A 15,316-nucleotide genomic window follows, 5' to 3' on the forward strand; every position below is an offset into this window, starting at 1 on the left:
CTACATGATTCATCAATTCCACTTCTAGGTATATACCCCAAAAAACTGAAAGCAGGCACTGGAACAGATAATTGTATTCCAGTGTTTATGGCAGCGTAATTCACAATAACCTAAAGTGGAAGCAACCTAAGTGTCCATCAATGGATGAATAGATTAAAAAATGTGACATATATGTGCAATGGAATATTATTCAGCCCTAAAAGGGAAGGAGATTCTGACACATGCTGCAACATGGATATGCAGTTTTGCTTTGGGAATATGAAAAGTTCTGAAGATGGATGGTGGTGATGACTGCAATATAATGTGAATGGACTTAATGCCACTGAACTGTACACTTAAAAATGGGGAAAATGATGACTTTTATCACAATACAAAGAAGAGGAAGAAGACCCCTGTGATCACTTGACCTTATAAGGGAGCTTTTCAGGTGATCTTTTTGGATCAAGATACCCGAAGACATTTCAAATGAGAGTTGAAGCTTGAGAGTGTTGGTTTATGGGAGGCAGCTGATGAACTGTGGCCTCCTTTGAGTGTTCCAGGAAATCAGCTTCCACATCTGGCAATCATTGGACTGAAAAAAAATATGAGAGTTCCTTTGATTCAGAGTGAGCTCTCACATGAGATTTGTAATACGGCCAGAATGCTTGCAATATCCTTTTCTGAGTTTTACAACCTCAGAGATTCCATTTGACAGTGGACCAGGAGTAAAGTCACTGATAGGAACAAAAGCTACGAAAATTGACCATAACTGATGGAGGGACATAAGAAAGGGCAAAGAGGTAAAAGAAATCCCCATAATTAAGGCAAAGCCAACCTATCTTTCAGGATCACAGTGAAAACTCACAATCTCCAGTTATGAGCAAGAGGAGTCTTCTTCTTTCCCTAACCCCATTCTCCTTCATCACGCACATGACTGCTTTTAGGTGACTTGTTTGAAATGTAAGCTCCTTTGAGTCTAATTCGGCATAACACTTAACACCATATACCATGCACAAGAGATGACCTCATGGAAACTGTCCCTATTTGCATAGCACTATTCCCTGGATTACTCAGGTATCATCCTTGCAAAAGTCAAAGTGATACAGGGTTGCATTACCTACTACAACCAGAATAATGTTGAGTCATGGTTTCTCAGCTGAAGGAAAATGATATCATTTCTTCCTATATTCTTGGTAAGAATCAGAAGATACCTCCAAGCCAGCCCAACCATAAATCCTACGACCACATATATATGACACTGACGACGACCTTCAGGTGACAACAGGTTTTCCCATGCTGCCAAAATAAAGTAGAAGGCTGCATAACGGTCTAGTACATTTGAATCATGCACTTCCAACTCAGTTATTGAGAATGGCCATTAGAGGGTCCGAAATAACCTGGTTAAGCAAAATATTTTCTGACTGTTAAAGAGTTTTAACCAATATGCAGTAAAATGCAGTTTTCAATCAGGGGCACACATCTCTACTGCAACCATTTTTTGACAGTTTTTTTAGAGAATTGAAAGCACCGAATAAAAATGTGGACATACGAAAGACTGCTAGAAGAAAAAAATAAATAAATTCAGGGTAAGAGTATATACTAGATATTTAGATAGCTGAAGCCAGTGATGTGTGGAGAAATGTTTAATAAAAGTGGGAGGGGAGAGAGGACCCCTGATTTGTAGCATTTGCAGACTTCTGTAGTGTAAACACTCCCACCAAGGCCAATTTCAACATGATGTCAACCTGCTCCCCAAATTCCCGAACATTTAATACTTGGCTCATAAAAGTGCGTGCAAGCTGGCTCCACCACACCACTGGTCCATTTCCTCATCCCACCAAGAGCAGTCAACCCTACTTCCTACCTAAAACAAATCCAAGAAGCAAAGTCCTTCATTATTTTTAGCATCCTTCTTATCCATAGATATTTAAGAGACTATCTGTTCCCACTTCCATGTCTTTGCTTCCAGCCGCCTCATCTGGAATAAACCTTGCTAAGTCTGCTCTTGTATAAACAGCTTTCTTTGAATGCTCTTAGGCTAGGTCCCACCAGCTCTTCTGTATTCTGATTTTCCACAGCACTTCTCTGTTACTGTCCTGTCATTTGATTCTAGAGGGTAGGGTTCTGTGAGGGCAGGGCATCTGCCCACAGGAATAAGCACAGCACCAAGTCTGACCTGGAATGAGCTGAATAAATGAAATCTGTTGAGTTGACTGACCGGGCTGATTTCTGTCCAGTCTGCCACAGTGAGCTAGGCTCCTCCTGTAGTGAACTAGGATTGGTGAGGGACTAAAGTGAATCTCTAGCGTGAAGATTTCACAGGGCACTCACTACTGCACACACCAAACTTCCACAAAAGGAAGTGGGAGAGCTAATATGTGTTGGACATAAAATTTCTGCAAGCCCCAGTACCCAGAACTTAGTTCTTAACACCGTTCTCCAATAAAACGAACCAGTGCTCTTTGGAGAAATGGCTGATTCTAGTACTGCGACAGGAAATATCCAAGATGAGCATGGAGTGTCTTGTAATGTCAGAAAGTGGGAAAATGCTAAATAGATAAATCAATACCCCTCAGTGATGGGGGCACATCAAAGGGGACAATATTCCTAATATTTCTCAAAAGGCTGCCAATCGCCAGAACTAAAACAACCAGAGCAACAAAATAAACAACATGGTACTGGATTAGAACCTAAAGTATAAAATAAACACCCATGAGTTCATACTGATATAAATAAATTTTAAAAGGGGAAGAAAACACACATCTCCTGCGCAGAGGAATTCTAAATAATTCATGCAGATGTTCTGCCCTTGTAGAGGTAGAGTGTAAATGCCCACTCCTTAAGTGTGGGCTGCGCACAGTGACTTCCTTCCAATGAGTAGCACAGTATGAAAAACGGTGTGTGTGAGTGTCTGTGTACAAAGAGTAACTTTAAAGCTGACAAACCCTGACATACACAACCTCAGCTCAGGTGATCAAGATCAACAGCCCGTGATAGGTCACATATGATGTGATGAAAGTAGCAATCTGCTAATTTTAAGGAGTACAGACTAATGATTTTGTGGACTGTCCCCTCAATTTGGGTTTTTCTGGCCAGGCGTGGGGCACTTTGTGGGGCCAAAGAGGGTGGATCACTTGAGCCCAGGAGTCTGACACCAGCCTGGCAAAACCCTGCCTCTACCAAAAAACAAACAAATAAACCAACAAAACAGAAACAAAAACAAAATTAGCTAGATGTGGTAGCCCATGCCTGTAGTCCCAGCTACTCAGGGGCCTAAGATGGGAGGATTGCTTAAGCCCTGAAGGTCAAGGTTGCGGTGAGCTGAGATCGTACCACTGCACTCCAACCTGGGCAACAGAGTGAGACCCTGTCTCAATAATAATAATAATAATAATAGTTTATTTTATTATTTATTTATATTATTTATTCATTTATATATAAATAAATATATTTTATATATAAATATATTTTTATATAAATAATAGATTTTATATAAATAATATTTATATATTTTATATATATAATTATTTATTATTTATTATTATTTTATAAATAAAATAAAATTTACCTAAAAGCAAGAACTAAAGGCAATATTTTATTTTGATTGAGTAATGATACACATTAACTAGCCTTGAAGGGCACTGACTAAAACATGATGGACTACGGGATGGACAGATGGCTTGATACCTGACAAAGCAAATAGAGCAAAATACTACTTGCAAAATCTAGATGGCAAGTCTATGGGTGCTTACTGTGCAATTCTTACAATTTATTTGTATGTTTGCAATTTTTCATAATAAAATGTTGAGGGAAAAGTCTCTCATGAACAACGGTGCCCAGTCATAGAAGAGTTTCCCAGGAAAGATTTATTCAGCCCAAATATGCATGTATCTGATTTTTGGGGGACATCTCATTTAACAAAAAATTAGGTTCCTGATTTCTCCTTTTAACCTCTTTTACAGAAAGCTGTCCCCCTTAGCAGTGAAAGGCAGCACTTTTGCCAATGCCTTGGAATTAGGCTATTAACAGACAAAAGGCCAATCTTTATTAATTAGCAAAAAGCCATATAGGATATGAGCTCTAGACTCTGCAGAGCTTTATATTCCACATGGACCCTCCAATCATTTTTGTGGCTTGGATGGATTTCAGCACTGGTACTTGTCATGGTCAAAGATACATCATTATTGCTCCAGTCAATAAACGCTTTCGTTAAATAGCACATTTATAACACATCTATTTGTTTTACAATTTCCATAAATTTGGTTATTTACTCATTCTACCTTCAACTCTTACTTGGCCTTAGGTAACGTAAAATCTCTCTCTTTTTTTTTTTTTTTTTTTGAATAGGAGGTTTTTCTTGAAATAGGAGTTAATTAAATGATTTAAGGAAAACGTGCCTCTTCTGATTCAAATATGAGATTATCTTTTATAAAAAGTAAAATCTATTTCAGAGCATTTTAAGTGTGCATCAACTGTCCCTGAATTCCGATGCTTGACAAATTCATTAGCGCTAGCAAATGTTAAACCTGTCTAGAGTATTTCCTTGCTATTCTACTCAGCAAATCAATGGCTTCGCCAACCACCACAGGATAAAAGTGTGTGTATTCTGCCAATGTGATGCCACCGACAGGGAGAGCCAACTCTGCTCACCCTCTGAGAAGGTCTCTAGTGCTTGAGTGGCTGCCTATGTATTAGGATCTTCTGGCCGGGTATGGTGGCTCACGCATGTAATCCCAGCACTTTGGGAGGCTGAGGCAGATGGATCACTTGAGGTCAAGAGTTCAAGACCAGTCTGGTCAACATGGTGAAACCCTGTCTCTACTAAAAATACAAAAAATTAGCAGGATGTGGTGGTGGGTGCCTGTAATCCCTGCTAGTCGGGAGGCTAGGGCAGGAGAATTGCTTGAATCCAGGAGGCGGAGGTTGCAGTGAGCTGAGATTGCATCATTGTACTCTAGTCTGGGCCACAAGAGTGAAACTCTGTCTCAAAAAAAAAAAGAAATAATGTTCTAATTGAAATACAACCATGATACAGGCAAAAAACAGACTTTGATTTGGGAGGTAAAAATGTGTCTTCGCCTGGTGAGGTGGCTCACACCTATAATCCCAGCAGTTTGGGAGGCCAAGGTGGGCGGATCACCTGAGGTCAGGAGTTCAAGATCGGCCTGGCCAACATGGTGATACCCTGTCTCTACTAAAAATACAAATATTAGCCAGGTGTGGTGGCAGGTGTCTGTAATCCCAGCTACTTGAGGGGCTGAAGCAGAATTGCTTGAACCCGGGAGGCAGAGGCTGCAGTGAGCCAAGATCGTGCCACTGCACTCCAGCCTGGGCAACACTCAAAAAAAAAAAAAAAAAAAAAGTCTTACATCTCAGGAATGATATGGTGATATGCGTGGACTGCAGACCACCATCTCCCAACTTGATCATGGTCAGCTTGCTGGCAACTTCCCAGATTAGTACATTTGGTGAAACCCTTTGTAATAATAATTAAATTCCTTCCACCAGCACAAGAAATATGTCCACTGAGAATAGGAATTTCCTTTCTCTCTTTGCTCTCAAGACATTCACCACCCAGGACAGTGAGAGGCTGTAAGTGTTAAGGGCACCAGGGGCAGAGCCAATGCCTGGGTTTAAATGACCTTGGGCAAATCACTTAACCTCACTGTTCTCAGATATAAAATTTGCATAATAAAGGTTGCGAGGATTAAAGGATTAATATATTACAAAGCACTTAGAACAGTATTATATGTGTTTGCTTTTACTGACCAACATACAAACAGCTGACTGCTATTCAATGATTCCAAAATAATAATAATAATAATAATAATTACTATTTTTCTAAAACTGAGACAGAGTCTCGCTCTGTCGCCCAGGTACAATGGCACTATCTCGGCTCACTGCAACCTACGCTTCCTAGGTTCAAGCAATCCTCTTGCCTCAGCCTCTCAAGTAGCTAGGACTACAGGCATCAGCCACCGTGCCTGGCTAATTTGTGTTTATTTTTAGGAGAGATGGGGTTTTACCATGTTATCCAGGATGGTCTCAAACTTCTGACCTCAGGTGATCCACCAGCCTCGGCCTCCCAAAGTGCTGGGATTACCGGCATGAGCCACCGCGCCCAGCCCAAAATAACTATTCTAACCTATCTTCTCCTCACTACTTACCCCCACTATCCTTCACCTGCCCACCCACTCTAAGTCTGTTCATTTAGACTTCTACCTATTCCCATGCAGAAAGGGCCAGTTCAGCAACAGCAGGGATGTTGGCATGTACGTTTAGAAACTGTTATCCGCAAGGCTAACGTGTTGATCCAGCTTAAATGTATAGCTAATGATTCATTCCCCTTTTCCTTTTATAACAAGGGTTTTTTTGAATGCAGATTTTATCATGACGCTTACTTTCTCTCTTCTCTTGTATCAAGCATCTTTTCATCTTCAGCTCTGTCCCACACCACTGTTGAATTTTTTTAAAAAAGAAAAAAGAAACCCAGCCAACTAGCTCAGAGGCCTATGTATTTTGCTCTGAACTTCACACTGACAATATACACAGTCATGGCAGTGACTGTATTATACACGGTCATGGAAGTGACGGAGAATTGGAATCTAATGAAAAGAGGTAAGAGAGGAGCAGAGAGATAAAGGAACCCTTGAAAATCAGCCCCAATGTCTCACCCAGATCTGGGAGACCTCAGAGCTTATTGATACAGACTGTGTCTCTCACCAAAGGGCATGCAATTTGCTTGCCATCATTTCTTTAAAACTATTAGTCACTCTCACACCGATTTACCTTTAAACAAGGACATTCTGTAACCAGGGATCCACCTCTGTGGCTTAGTCATCAGATCAGCCTCAAGGTCACCGGCTAGAGTAACCTGATGAGAATTACCTCATTCACCCACTATAGAACAGTTCTATCACCGATCAATACAGGACGCCTCTGCACAACATCAACAAAACCTTCTCAAGGGGGCACCCTGCATGCATCAGAAACAAATCACACCCTTAAAGGCAGAAGACACATGAAGGCAGAAAGATCCTTTCTGCAAAGCAAAGCCTTTGTTTAAGTCTGAGAGGAATGCCAATCCAACCTCGAAAAAAGGAGAAAAGGAGAGGAAAGAGGATCCATGTCACAGAAACAGAGTACTGTTCAGAACTCTTCTCTTGACATGATATTTCCCCTGCCTTTCCACTTGAACACGGGATGCATCTCCTGGGGAAGAGAAAAATGGAAGTGCAATGACAAGGGACTGCAATGCTGAGAATCAAGAAACAGAATTTCACAGTGCATTGGTGAAATCACCAATAATAAACATTACAGAGTGCTTACTCTTTGTCAGTACCTTAATTATTATCATAATTATTTTTGGAGATGGAGTCCTGTTCTGTCACCAGGCTGGAGTACAGAGGCGTGATCTCGGCTCAATGCAACCTCCGCCTCCCGGGTTCAAGCGATTCCCCTGCCTCAGTCTCCCGAGGAGCTGGGACTACAGGCGCGCGCCACCATGCCTGGCTAATTTTTTATATTTTTAGTAGAGACCAGTTTCACAATGTTGGCCAGGATGGTCTCGAACTCCTGACCTCAGGTGATCTGCCCTCCTCGGCCTCCCAAAGTGCTGGGATTACAGGCATGAGCCACCACGCCCGGAACTGATTCAGCTCTCCCAACAGCCCAGTGAGATGAGTTCTATTATTATTCCCATTGTACAGATTGGAGTACTGAGGCACAAGAGGGTAGGTAAAGTGCCTGAAGTAACACTGATAAATTGACTGCAGTAGGGATTCGAACCCAAGTAGTTAGGCTCTAGAGTCACTATATTAAACTGCCTGGTTAAGAACAGCAATAATACAGAATGTCAGGTTTGTTTTGTGTTTCACAGTTTACAAAATATTTGCACATGCTTTTCCCCTCTGCTTGGAATGGCTGTCTCACGTATTTACTTAGGAGTTTCTCTCCCAACAGAGCCTTCTACTGAAAGGTGTTCAATACCGTGTTCGTAGAGTGAAGGTATGAATAACTGACTCTAACTAATCCTTAAATTGCTGTGGGAGATAGGCTGAGAATATATGATTAAACTTGTTTTCAAATAAGGAAAATGAGGTTCGGGAAAATCAAATGACTTGTCTAAGGTCATACTGCTTTGAATATGAGCTCATCGTAACTAAACCAGTGGTTTAAAACACGTTTTTTAAACCACAGGACCTTTCTAAAAAATATATTTTACATAGCCTCAGAATATCACAGAGCTGAAGGAGAAGCTGCCCCAGTCAAGAGAGGCTGAGGGCAGCCCACAGCCCCAAGGTTTATGGGGAGCCTCTGGGGCTTGTGTAGGTTGGGGACTCACTACTGCACCACACTACCAGGACACCTGACCCAGCCCTGCAACTCTCAGAGAGGGTGACTAACCACACCTTCATGTCTCACCCATTTACGACTCTGACCCATGGGGGAAGGTAGAGGATTAGCATTCTTTCTCCTTCCACCCCAGCAGAGGGACCTGTTCTTAGCCTCCCTGCTTGCGCATCTCTTTCTGTTTCTTTCTTTGGAGCTCTTCTGTATTTGTTCCTTTTTCAGCCCCGAGGGCTGATCACTGGAAACAGGGCAACCTCTGTTGACCTGGTTTTTCATCACCAGCCAGGGCAGAAGAAGTCAAAGTGTGCTCAAGGGCTTTGCATGCTGCTCCCTAGGACTGGACACCTTTGAGCAAATCTGGGATTCTTCCAAGGGGCAGACTTCATTCCACAGTGGTAGAAAAGCTGGCCAGGGAGAGAGAGCAATTTTGCAAGGCACAGTACTGCAGTTGGACCTGTATCCTGACACGGCCAAATCAGAGGAGGCAGAAAGCCCTGAGTGTTACAGAACATCTCAGCTAGAGGGGGCCTCTAAGAGCCTTCAGTCCAGTCTCCTCACTTAATGAACAGGGAAATTGTATCCTGCTAACACAAAGTGACTTGGTCAAAGCTACATAGTGGCACAGCTAAAACTCAGGATTTCTGACATCTTGCCCCTGAGCACCAAAACTCTAAAGACAGGAAGTAGGATGTGAACTACAGAAGTAACCAAAGGACTTTCTGGTGATGTCAAATGATGCAAGACAGCAAAATGCTCAAGTTAGGAATAAATTGATAGGTGCATCTATTAAAACCATCTCTTAAGTCCTTCTGGGGGAAAACGTCACCACCAAGAATTACTTGAAGGCTTGTCAAGTGCTTTAAGGCGCTATAAAGGCAAGACGCAACACTGAGAGACATTAAAAACAGATAACCTTTTCCCCACTGCCTGAGTTGCTCTTTGAGCACCTAGTGGGTGAACAGAGGAGGGAGAAGCGCCCAGGCTTCCAATGGGCTCTCTGAACAGCCACATGGTCATTAGCATCCACAATCTGCATTCACTCCAGATGAGATTTCATCACCACATCCTATTTATTCATTCCTTAATATAAATCTAAATTATGCTCTTCAAATAGCAGAGAGCACTAGGCTTCAGTAAGGGGAAAGAGAAACGATCACATTAAGAGACGTGCTGCTGCATTTTCATCTTCTCCCTCCCCTGTCACTTCGGTCTTGACAGCCTTAATTCACACAGGCCTCACGGAGCCCTTCCCCGGCTCGTCCCAAGGATCAGCAAACACACGGCTGTCTTAGTTTTTCACGTTGGGGCTCTCTCTAGAGGAAAAGTACGTAGCCTTCCACATTCTCAACTACTGTGGGAGTCCAAGGTGTTTGCAGCAGCGGAATACAACTCACAAGTAGGAAAAAGATGCTAAGAAATGCCACAATTGTTGTGTCTGACACATTCAAAAGACAGTTGTCCCCCCTACCCATGGAGGATCTGTTCCAAGACCCCAGCGGATGCCTAAAACCATGAATAGTACCTATACCTACATCTACTATGTTTTTTCCTATACATATACACCCATGATAGAGTTTAATTTATAAATAAGTCACAGTGAGAGATTAACAACAAAAACTAATAATAAAATAGAACAATCATAACATTATACTGTACTAAAAGTTATGTGAATATGGTATCTCCCTCTCTCTCTCTCTCTCTCTCTGAATATCTTATTGCATGGCACTCACCTGTTTTTGTACCATGCTTGACTGTGGGTAACTGAAACAGCAGAAAGTGACACCGAAGATGGGGTGTGAGGGAGAACTACTGTATCAACCTGGATAAGTACACAGGGAACTGAACACATTCTTTCCAGAAGGTGATGCATAAAATCACAGCATGTCCACAAATGGCCTTTGGGAATGACGGGACACTTGCGTTTACAAAATGAGAGACAAGCAAAGCCCAGGGAGCTGAGCTCTGGCCTGGGTCCTACTCATTCCTCCCCACCGTCCCGCGGCCACCACCACCTCTCATTCTGTCGGGGAGGGGACATTGGGCCGAGCACCACCACTTTCCTTATAAAAAGTAATTTATGGTATGTTTTCCCATGACAGGTAAATTGATCGAAGTTTACAGGCAAAAGTATTATTTCGAACTCTTTTCATTTAGGGATAAGACAAGTCTCTTCCCCCTCTGTGTGTATTTCTAAAATAGTAAAAATTTTAAATGAACATCCTTTATCGGCTTGCACATATGCTAAAGGCAGGGCACATAAGACTCTTATGGGAAAGTATGCCAAGAGAAAAAGAACGATCAATTACATGTGAATTGAACTCCTAAATGTGCCTTGAACCAGGGCATACGTGACAAATTTTATTCAGTAATTCTGTTTGCATGTGTTCTAACCACTACCATTTCAGCTATTTTCCTGGGAAAAAAAAAAAAGAGAGAGAGAGAGAGAGAGGGAGTTTAAGCACGCCTAGGGCTCAGAGGAATTTAGATGTTTTCAAGCTTTACTACTTGATGCTTTTAGAGCTTCATGCTTGAGTTAAAGATGAACACTTAAAAATTAACTCTAACCTCTGGGTTTAGGGCTAGAAGCCAATGACTTCCCCCAGGGTCACTAAAGATGCTATTTGTTGGCTAGATTTGTCCTGGGAGTACTTACGGGTCTCACAACAAAAGTAACAGGGTGTCACTTCAAACCTAAAGACTCGACTGCAACATGGGAAAACATAATAAAATAGAATAATGTTATCAAGAATCCTTTCTTACTATCAAGTCTGAAGCACTGGAGATGATGAGAGGAATATCGGGGTATTGGACCATGAGAGAGAAAATTCCAGTTCCGGGTGTGCCATCCTGAGCAAGTCACGGCTCTCCTCTGCACCTCAGTTTCCAAATCAGTAAAACAAGGGAGTTGGTGAATTTCTCAAGTCCCTCGCATGCTCCAGGTCTCCTATTCCACGCTCCTCGTCTTTCTCTTTGCCAGCAGGGACTGAGTGTGTGAGGAAGGTTGTGCCTTTGACCCCAGAGGAATGTGACAACGGCCTTCCTTGCATTGTTCCCACAGTAACCAGAGCCAGCTGTCCAGGCCGGCTGGCCAAGTTGTGGCGCAGGATCACACACAAGTGGGGGCTTTGCTTGGGGGACTCTGCCTCCGGGCCTCCCCCTTCCCCTAGGTCTTTATCTGCAGGTCGGGACCCTCCTGAGAACACAAGAATGGGCCTGCAATCCTTCCTAAATAACTTTCGGGGGCTTAAAATCCTGGGGGTAGCTACAATCATGTGAAACTCCCCCTCATGACAGTTAGAGGATTTGGATACGTGTTCAATGCTCTGAGTCTGTGACCCTACATCTCGGATGCTGTGGGGTGCCTGCAACCTATAGACAGCAGGTGTTTTCCAGGCGCGTTGGCGTATGATGGCACTAGGATTCAAGTGAGGATGAACATCCAAGATGAGAGCTGGAGTGAGCCACGATTTATAACCATGCAGATCTGAGCAGCAGCGACAATGCAGGCTTTGCTCCTTGCCTGCAGCTTGCATCTGAGATCCTAATAAGGGAGGATCACTGGAAAGTATTACCATTATTTTTAGCTTTTCTAAGGGAGGGAGGAGTTTTCGAAAGGACAAAATGGAAAGGAATTTAGGGCAAGGGTGTGTGTAGGTGGGGAGGTGGTGTGGAAGGAGGCGAGAAGATGAGGAGAAATAAGGCTTTCAGGACAGATAAGCAGCTTCCTTCTCCTTCCTTAATAGATGAGCACAGCCAGGCTTCCAGGCTTATGAAACGCCTGGAAGGTGTTCAGGTCCAGGTATGTAGAGGCAAAGGAGTCTTCACAAGGAAACCGTTTTTCTATGAGCATGGCAAATATGCATTCCACGTTGTGGGATTTTCTTCAACTTCCTCTCTTGAAACATAGCTGATGAGGTCACTCATAGAAGCTTCTTGGAAAAGAGTTTCATAATTCACGTTTGATTTGAAGGCCGCTTTAACTTTCATAGTACCCCTCAAAATGTCCTCTTTGGTCTTACAGAGATCATGAACGTTCCAGATTAATAGGAGATGAATGAATTCTCCTTAAATGACCTTACTATGTTCAAGTAGCAAAGTGGAGGTCTGAGTCCAGTGGCTTCTGGGGAGACAGCTGTATGGGCTAAGAACACATAACATTTTGAGAAAGGATTTCTTGTCTTTTCTTTTTGGCAATAGATAGTAAAAAGTCTCCTTAATGAGCTGAAAAGGCCACAGCATATATTCTTCAATTCAGGGACCTGGTAATTGCTGGAACCACAAGTTCAAATGCCATCTAGACCATAAGGACCCTTATGAAACACAAACCACTTCATCATCAACAAACCTATTTGCCTACTAGAACTTTTAAAGCAAGGATGCAAACTATTCAAGTAAACAGCCTTGTGGTGTGGTTGACATGGACCGACAGCTAACAAGAGAACACTGGAATTAGCTTCTCAATTTCAAAATAGGACCTAAAGGAGTTTGCACTATAGGAGAAGAGTTGCTGCATTTTGTTTAATGGAACTAAATTTGTGCCCATTTAAATCATGAGCAGGTGGCACTTGGTAGCAAAGAAAGCCTGAAAATATTCACATTTAGTGAATGCAGTTGTATGTATAATTAGCTGAGATTTATTTTAAAGTACTCTAATCTTTTGTACTCTTTTCTACAATTCAAACTGGTGAGAAATAGAGAGCAGCTTTTGAATTTATTATGAAAGCACAGCTATCGTATTAGCTGTTAAGAAATAAAAAATGGGGAGGGTGTCGGAAAAGTCTCTAATAATATGTACGTTACGATCAGACCAAAGCAAAGGGCTTTCTTTCAGAGCAGTGAGTCTGCTGCTGTTCCTGAGAAATGAGTGAGCTACACAGGACCAGCCAGTAGGAGGGAAATGGGAAGAATCAAAGGTGTGCATTTTAGAAGCATAAGGCTTTTTCATGGAAAATTCCAAACATGTACCAAAGACTCACAATAGAACACCAAATACCCATTACCCAGCATCAACAATCACAAATCATGGTTGATTGTGTCTTCAAGCAAATCCCAGAACTGTAATTTCATCCCTAAAGATTTCATTAGGAACCATAGAATTTTTTAGCTCTCTCATTTTCCTGAGGTCCTGAGAAGTCGAATGACCCAGGGCCATCGTGTCCAACCGTGATGAGGCAGGGGTGGAGCCCGGGTCTTCTCACCTGGGGCCAGGTGTGCTCTCCTTCAAGCCCCACCCCCAACTCCCATCTCTCTTGTACTTACCACTCCCCTCACATGTTTTTAACTGGATCCTGAGCCATAACATTAACACAGAAAATGAGCATGACATTGGCTAGAAATCAGGAAATCTTGAATTTTAATATCAGTTTTGCCATTTTTCTGAGCCTTAATTGTCCCAACTATAAGTAGGGATATGAAATTGCTACTACAAGATATAATTACTTCTGACATACTTATAAAAAGGGTTGACTTTCAACTTGTAACAGTTGTTTTTAAGGTATTTTCACGGAGTTTCGTAAAAGTTGTTAGAAGCCATAAAGCTTAGACTGTGAGATGACTTCTGTGAGGTGAGATCTCCTATGTTAATGAGTGGTGGGGAGGCATACATAATTATTACGTAACTGTACCCTGAGAGCATTGCCACGACAAGTTTATTTATTTTTCACATAAAAATTAGAACCATCTATTTCAACATGCTGAAATGGAAGTTTCTATAAAAAACAAATGTTTCATATAATATAAATCAACATTTCCCAAGGAGGAAAAAGGCAGGCCCTCCCCTTGGGGAGGTTCTAGCATCTTCCAGAGAAAGAACAGGCAAGCTCAAGGAAAGGGAAAAGAAACATTCCCTCTCTTTGTCGTGGCCTTGCCAAATCCCTGACCAAAGCGGACTTACAATAGAACAGCAAATATTCTCACCAAAGTGTCCAAGCCTGGAAAAATCAGAAGCAAATAAAAGGTTTTGTTTAACAGACTGAAATATACTGTTCAATTACACTCCTGTTCCTTCCAAACGCACAAAAAAATACAGTATTCGGGGAGGTGATGGCAATAAGACAATTAGAATGTTTCAGAAATTCCATTCTAAATCTGCCCAAAACCTTGAGATTCGGCTTTCAATGCACCTGCTTTCAAAAGCCAAAGCAGAGGAAATCTTGTCATTTTTAACATCCACTGCCAGCAAATGCCTACCACGCGGAGCCTCACCACAAGACCCAAGCTGTGCACCAGGCATCAGAGAGAAGTGGTTGTGTGTGGCGATGGTCTACCTGCCTGTGTTAGTTTCCTGGGGTTGCAATAACACAGTACGACAGACTGGGGGGCTTCAACAATAGAAATGCATTGTCTTATAGTCCTGGAGGCTAGAAATCCGAGATCAAGGTGTCTACAGGGCTGGTTCCTTCTAAGGCGTGTGAAGGAGAATCTGTTCCATGCCCCTCGTCCAGCTTCTGGTGGGTTTCTGGATATCTCTGGAGTTTCTTGGCTTTGGACAGCGTAACTCCAGTCTTTACACAGCGTTCTCCCTCTGAGGCTATCCCTGAGCCCAAATTTCCTCTTTTTACAAGGACACCAGTCGTATCAGATTAGAGCCCACTCTAATAACCTCATCTTAACTTGATCATATGCAAAATCTCTTTCCAAATAAAGCCATTGCTCACGGATACTGGGGGGTTTAGAATGTCAACATTTTGAGGGGGGACACAGTTTAACACAGATACCTCCTCAGCCTCACCTACAGGCATGTGTTGGGTAGTGATGGGATATGCTCTGAGAAATGCATCTTCAGGTGATTCTGTTGTGTGGATTTTGTAGAGTCTACTCACACAAACCTAGATGGGACAGCCTACTACACACCTAGGCTAGAGGGTACAATGTATGGCTTCCTGGCTACAAACCTGCACTGCATGATACGTACTGAATACTGCAGGGAAATGTGATACAATGGTAAGTATTTGTGCATTCAAACATATCTCAATATAAGAAAAGG

The 15,316-nt window shown here is 42.4% G+C and overlaps 1 protein-coding gene across 8 annotated transcripts in view; it reads right to left on the minus strand.

Moving 5' to 3' along the window:
• ATXN1 (ataxin 1) overlaps window positions 1-15,316 on the minus strand; it is a 457,657-nt gene that overhangs the window by 230,569 nt on the left and 211,772 nt on the right. The window lies entirely within an intron of this gene.

Source organism: Macaca thibetana, chromosome 4 (genome assembly GCF_024542745.1).
Source record: "Macaca thibetana thibetana isolate TM-01 chromosome 4, ASM2454274v1, whole genome shotgun sequence".
In the NCBI taxonomy this organism is placed as follows: Eukaryota; Metazoa; Chordata; class Mammalia; order Primates; family Cercopithecidae; genus Macaca; species Macaca thibetana.